A 7,470-nucleotide genomic window follows, 5' to 3' on the forward strand; every position below is an offset into this window, starting at 1 on the left:
ATTGAAATTAAACTACACAAATAAATGGTAGATGGAATTGAAATTAAACTACACAAATAAATGGTTGATGAAATTGAAATTAAATTACACAAATAAATAAAGTACACAGATACATAGTAGATGGAATTGAAATTAAACTACACAAACAAATGGTTTATATAAATGAAATTAAACTACACAAATAAATGGTTGATGGAATTGAAATTAAACTACACAAATAAATGGTTTATGGAATTGAAATTAAACTTCACAAATAAATGATTGATGGTATTGAAATTAAACTACACTAATAAATGGCTGATGGAGTTGAAATGAAACTACGCAAATAATTAGTAGATGGAATTGAAATTAAAGTACACAAATAAATTGTTGATGGAATTGAAATTAAGCTACCCAAAAATAAACTTTACAAATAAATGCTTGATGGAATAGAAATTAAACTACACAAGCAAAGAAAGTACACAGATACATAGTAGATGGAATTGAAATAGAACTACACAAATAAATGGTAGATGGAATTGAAATTAAACTACACAAATAAATGGTTGATGAAATTGAAATTAAACTACACAAAGAAATAAAGTATACATATACATAGTAGATGGAATTGAAAATTAAACTACACAACTAAATAATAGATGAAATTGAAATTAAACTACACAAATAAATGGTAGATGGAATTGAAATTAAACTACACAAATAAATGGTTGATGAAATTGAAATTAAACTACACAAAGAAATAAAGTACACATATACATAGTAGATGGAATTGAAATTAAACTACAGAAATAAATGGTAGATGGAATTGGAATTAAACTACACAAATAAATGGTAGATTGAATTGGAATTAAACCACGCAAATAAATGGTAGATGGAATTGGAATTAAACTACACCAATAAAAAGTATACTTAAAAAGAAATACATAGGTTGTTGTGAAGTTACGCGAAAGTCAAGTGCCATTCTATACATTCTTACATAAAATTTGAGAGTAATATAAATATCCCCATGATTGCCTCAACATTTATCTTATTTTAATTTTCTTATTGTTGTGTTCAAAGGACAAGCTAGTAGTCTTTAACTTTGAATTTGTTCTCAGCCTCTTAAATATTCAATTTGAATAAAATTCCTATTCAGATGTGATATTTTGTAATTTCTCTCGTGATACCTTTTATTAGTCTCCAAGGATTTTGTCTACATTCTAATTATCTTGATATGCATTTGATCTCCACCATTTGTTGAAAAAAATTGTTTTCGGATGTACTTTCGATTTCAGTCTGGTATTTGACATACCAAACACGCTATACTAAGCTGTTTCTTGCACGTCTGTGACACTGATGAAGCTCAGCATCTTTGCTTAATTTATATAAAAAAGCAACCATATTAATTTAATATAGTTTCTCCTCTTCAGATATTTTTCAGACTGACATATATTAAGCTGCTTCCCAGTTGTAAGATGGTTTATCGTATCCTTTCCGTTTCATGCCTAAATACTATTTAACGTTCATTCGTTTGGTCTTCATTTTGAGATTCTTTCAAGCAGAGGAGACACAATTAAATACTTTGTTTCATCTTTTACTCTATTTTATTATAATATCTCACACGGATTTAGGTTTTTGAAGAAAACAAAAAGTAAACGAAGTAACAATTAAATAATTTAATTTTGGGGGGTCTTTTCCGTTCCTTTTGTCTTAGATTTTTTGCTAAACATCTAGAAAAAAAGGTATTATGAATAACACTTTCAAGAGAAGTAACTCGTATTGGCATAATTAACACATTAAGATATTTATTTCCCTTCACCAATTTGCACTTCAGTTGGTGCCTTTATTTATGATGTGTAACAATAATGATATTATTAAATTGTTTCTCTCGCCATTATCGCCGTTTTGCTGGACTTGCTCTTGAGGCTGGGCAACTACAATAAAGAATTTCGAGTGTTGATTTTAATGCTGTCATTTCCTTTTACGAGCGGATAGATGTGTTCCGCGAGTACAATAGAAATTGTGGATTTTTATTTAGTGCTCTCGCATGCCTCTATTGTCCAGTGAGTTTAATAGAACACCAAATAAATGTATTACTTTTAATTAAACTTAATGAACTTATTACTTGAACAATTCTACACACTGTATGATACAATAGCCATGCTCAATAGGGCTTAATTGATCAACCGTATCTGTGTAATGTGTAGTTTTCCTTCTTTTTTATTTATAGACATCAACATATTTATGTGCTAGGAAACAAACAATCTCAGAATGATGGGACAGCAATGTCGCATATCAATAGAATTAGTAAAGATTTCCTTTCATTTGGGGCATTTTTTTCTATGGTCTCAACAGAATTCAACAATACTTTATGGACACAGGCATTTGCCGCACGAGATCTTTGCGCATCAATTTTAGGTCACGAAAGTCTTCTCTGTTTTTACCTGTTACAAATGGAGCAGTTCTATAGGCATATCCATAGATAGATGGAAAAAATAAACTAATAGTTCTTGAGCGTTTGATCTGTTCACATTTGTTCCTGTCGGTGTTACTGTTATAGTTTTGTTAAATTATTATTATGGTGAACAGGGTCAGAGGTCAAGGTGATCAATGAGCCTATCACAGGGCAGAGATACTACGCCAGACTCATAAGAATAGAAGTTCGTACAAAATCAATGTATTTTACATTGACACTTACCCCATGTAAATTAATGTCAAATTCTTAGTACATACTGAACAATTTCACGAGAAAGATTAAAAAGTTTTAAAGTTATACCGATTTGAATTGTTTTCATGACGTATAGCTGAAGTCGGAAAGGTGGCGAATATTAGACCTCAAGGTCAGTGAGCCCATAAATCGTGGTAACTTCACTCCTTTACCAAGGATAGTATTGGTCTGCGGTCCAAAGGTATCGGCACGCGTTAGTGTTTGAGTGACATCCAGCGATTCATTAATTCAAGCAGTGCTACACCACCAATATACATTGCATACGTCACCATGGGAATCCCCCTTAAAATTGTATGCTGCACGTTGTGAAAAGCACGTTTTCACTATCACCTACCGACATTAAACATTTGAATATTCTACCTAGTTCTAACCAAACGTTACTGTCTGTATTACACAATGAATCTATTCTTTCAACTGATATACATCAGAGGTCGAGATCTATGTATGTATGTATGCATGTATGTATGTATGTATGTATGTATGTATTTACTAAGAGAGAATACTTATGACAATGTTTAATTAGTGGCTACGATACACATCTGAAAAGGAAAAAAAAAACACTCTTCATATATGATCATGTTTAAACTAGAAAGTTTTGGTGTGTGCAACTAAGGCGGAGTTCTAGTTTTGTTATAGTTGTACTGTGGGCAAAAGTATGTGATGATAATATGTTATGTGCCTGCGGTGAGCAGATTGTTTTGCGTTCTAGATAAATAACTTAGCCAGCTACACCATATTCTCTGGTTGGATATGCTGTCGCAGTTTTAATTGGGCAAAACGACCACATGTATACATTGAGATCGCGGTTATGTCAGTAATTTATTTCTCGGCTGGGCGCGGCGTGTCGATCAACAACAACACAACACCCCTTCCAATTGTCCGCTGCCCGATCTGATCACCAATCTGGTATCTATTTATGTGTATCGGGGCAAGGGTTTGTCCAATCGAGTGTGTTACGTAGGCAAAGTTGGAAATATTATTTGCATAATTTAAAATCTTTAAGACTCCGAACCTTTTCATTTTTTTTTCTCTCGTGAAATTGTCCAGCTTGCTTCAATACATTCTGTCAATTACCCGGATTGTTTCCAAGAACACCCCCCCCCCTGCTAATTAGTGCGTGGAACATTCTCCTCAAATCCTAGAGGTTAATTAGCTTTTTGATCGTAACTGATACCACGATTTAAAATTAAGCAGTCGCAGAATTACAATGTTTGATTTCCCAGCAACCTTGTTGTGTGGACTTCCCAGGTTTTTTTTTTTTTTTTTTTTTTTGCTTTTTTGTATTCCGCTCGACAGCATGAAATGTGCAGTCTAGGTGGCGCTCACCAGATAATATGTACTTTTGAGAGAGTGACATATGTAAGGTGAAGTAGTTCGCATTTAAAACATGCACAGTGGAGAGAATGTTGGCATATCTCTATGCTACATTAATGTAATGTGGATGATATTTCTTTTGGATATTGAACTTTTGGAAATTTTACATGATTTAAGCACACTGCTAACTAAAATGACTGCTCCCTTGTGTTAAAAAATCAGTCTGAATTAGTCTAAAGTGTACTATACATAGCAGCTATTAAATTAGGGAAAATGAATTTGGCCAGACTAGACAATACCAGCTTCTGAAAGTGCAATGAATGAATTACCAAATATATAAAATGTAAAAAAAGTTATCGGCTCTTTTTCATACAACTGACCTCTGAAGTTCAGGAAGTGAAAATGACCAAGTAGCGCTAGCACTTTTTTGAAAGGTGCACATTTGAAGTAAGGCCAAGCTGTGTACTCTATAATCCATAGTACACCCATCAATCATACACCAAAATAAAGGGAATTAAAGGTTCTTTGCATTATACCTAAGATATACAAGGTCTTTTTTAAATAGCCAGTATAACCAGTGAGGAAAGCCGGGGAAATTCCTTTTCTTTAAAATCCTAACCCTATGCAAAATGCGAAACCGTATAGCGCCACCCTAGATGTTTCAGATTATCCTCTCCATGCTTTGTTCCTTCTCGGTTCACATGCATCTGTTGCAACCCCTCCCACACACACACACACACAAAATAAACCACGAGAAATTGGATCGATTATTTTCAAACGTAATGATAGTTTGAAAGTTTGTATCGCCCTTTGTTGACGCACCAGATTCTGTCATTGGCAAGGCTGGAAGAGCGTTTTATATTCACGCTAAACACCATCAGATAAACAAATTAAATGCATCCGTATTTATCTAAATACTTTTGTGAAACCTAAGAGAAATTTATACAAATGGTTTTCTACATATAGTAGATACCGTTGAGATTGTATGTATATAAATATATTACGCCGATTCTAGTTACTACAATGTATACAGTAAATTCAGATGGATGAGTAAAGGTAGTCTTCCAGCTGGAGAAAATTGGAAAAATCGATTAACCACTGATCTTGTCTTAGCAGCCTCTTACCCTTACCCGTTCCGGAAACTGGGATTTGACCTTAGGTCCAAAGAAGTGTAAATAGGCGCAGTTTTGTTGCGATATCCAACAAAAGACGATGCCACCAAGTACGAAACACCGGGGATGCGCTGCAGTTGACGTAGAGTGCGAGTCTGGTTCGCTATTCCTACTTAATGACTTGTTATTAATACTAAAAAATGCTTTATACCCGTCAATCGGAATAAGGACACTAAACCCCCACACACAGCATAAGCAAAAACCAAGTTAGAAAGCCAGACGTGAAACAGTTGTTTTGAGTTTGGGAAAGTAAAGCTTACTTTAATTTCATGTGATATTTTTGTTTAAAATATGAATTATCTGAATGATTCCTAAGCAAGTTTAAGGGAAAATGTGATCTTTAGTGTAAGTTATTGTCAACGATTTGTCCTAAGCTACCATTCAAAAAGTCATACGTACACACACACACACACACACACACTCACACACACATAGATCGGTCATCGCAAAAGGACAAGAGTAACTGGATATGTTATTGACAATCGATGTGTTTCGCATTCGAATTCTGTAAACAACAGACTGGTTAGGCTGCCGTGGTATGTCTCTGCTCTGGAGAGGAACTTTTAGTGACACTTAAGGAATCTTTCATGCGTTGATGTGCCCTTAAACACTAGGCAATAAATCAGTCAGTCAATAATTAAATTTCATCAGTTATGTGTGTTGTGTTATCTTTATGGACAGCGGCGCAAAGTACAGGAGAACCTAACATTTCAAATATTATTATTAGTGATTTTGCAAACGCGGCCGATTTTGAAATTGAGACCTCTTCAGGATCTATTAATTTCAGTTGATGATATTGATGATACACCAGCTTATAATTTTGTCGAGTGGACTCCAGTCCTCGTGTCTGTAGCTGAGCCTTAGACCAGCTCCAGAGGGAGCCTAGCCCAGGTGACGAATTCATCAATTTTGTTGAACAGGGACTGAATCGCAGAAGTCTACGCTCAAGAGTGTAAATTAAAAATTGTTACTTCAAGACTGGTTTCCGAATTTTGGCACAAAGGAACGATTTATGACTGGAGAAAACTGACTATTTCAAAAAGAGTGGGATGCCGATATACGGTTCTATAAAGGTTGATCTGGCTTATCTACCGGAAGAACGACGTGCAGAGATGTGTCGTGCTGGAAAGCTAACTCTTACCGACGAGCAAATGACAAGATAAACTTCAATTTGATTCTTAAAGCTAGAGAGCTCCCTCTCGAACGGCTATTGAATTTGACCTTTAGAAATGGGTGATCAAGTAGAACTCGTACCAGTTGTAGTTATGGCTGACTTATCTGGGTTCAGAGTCTTAGCAGTAGTATTTGTAGTAGTATCGTTGTTTGCTGTTGCTCCAGAAATAATATATCATAATATCAATAATTTTTTAAGAAAAACAAGCAACAAAAATTTCTTTGTTTTATGCCTCTTATAGACGTATCTTATTTAACCATTAAATGTTATTGGTTTCAATTGGTCGAATGCAAAGAGGAGACGATCTTACTGCATTGCTCATTTAAAATGAATTATAGGAAGCGAATAGGAAAATATGTATATTTTACTAACCATATCTAGACAATGATTAAAATATTATTTCAAATAAACAAGTTTGTGCCCCTCCACATCATTATTCCCCTTCCTCCGCCACTACTGTACACCACCATCTTCGGTCATGGTTACATGCTTTTGTGTCACTCCTCGAGAATCGATAATTCGGATATTTTGGTCGCAACATAAACCTAATTTCCTTTTCACACATAAAAGAAGCTAACCAAATGGACGGATGTTTCTGCATTTGTTAGATTTCGCGTCATACTTAAGGATATATGGACGAATAGTACAAAACTTGAAATGTGCTAATTACTTTCATGGTACAATGTTAAACTTACTACTGTCTGCCATTTATTGTATTACCTTTGTTTCTTAAAGACAAATTATTGCTGATGATTGGCAGTATTCCAAGTAAGGATAAAATTCGGAAAAAATATAAAATTATAGGCGTCGCTATTCTCTTTCGCTATTTGTACTATTAATAGTGGATTTTATTCCTTAACTGCAGAATTAAGTAAAGATTGGGGTGGGGTTGTGGCAAAATCTGCTTTATCTGTGACTTAAGTTCATAATTTATGATTTGGGCTGGACACATTTATTGAATACATATTGTCGAGTGCAAGACAAACTGTACTTAGAAGACTTTCAAACACAGCCTCTTTTTCTTACCACCCATACTATTATTTCTGGATTTACATGTTCAAGTAATTGTGAAGGCTGAGCCAGGTTCAAATTTGAGAGAGAGA

General features: G+C 34.5%; 1 long non-coding RNA gene across 1 annotated transcript in view; it reads right to left on the reverse strand.

Annotated features, from left to right (window-relative positions):
• Positions 1–940: 940 nt before the first annotated feature.
• The window catches only part of LOC149785338 (uncharacterized), an 88,600-nt gene continuing 82,070 nt past the window's right edge, over positions 941–7,470 (reverse strand). Inside the window, exon 3 of the long non-coding RNA XR_016413501.1 lies at positions 941–1,913. This is a non-coding gene — a long non-coding RNA (uncharacterized LOC149785338). The remainder of the gene's footprint in view (positions 1,914–7,470) is intronic.

Source organism: Sinohyriopsis cumingii, chromosome 13 (assembly GCF_028554795.1).
Source record: "Sinohyriopsis cumingii isolate HCF-2022 chromosome 13, ASM2855479v2, whole genome shotgun sequence".
Lineage (NCBI taxonomy): Eukaryota > Metazoa > Mollusca > Bivalvia > Unionida > Unionidae > Sinohyriopsis > Sinohyriopsis cumingii.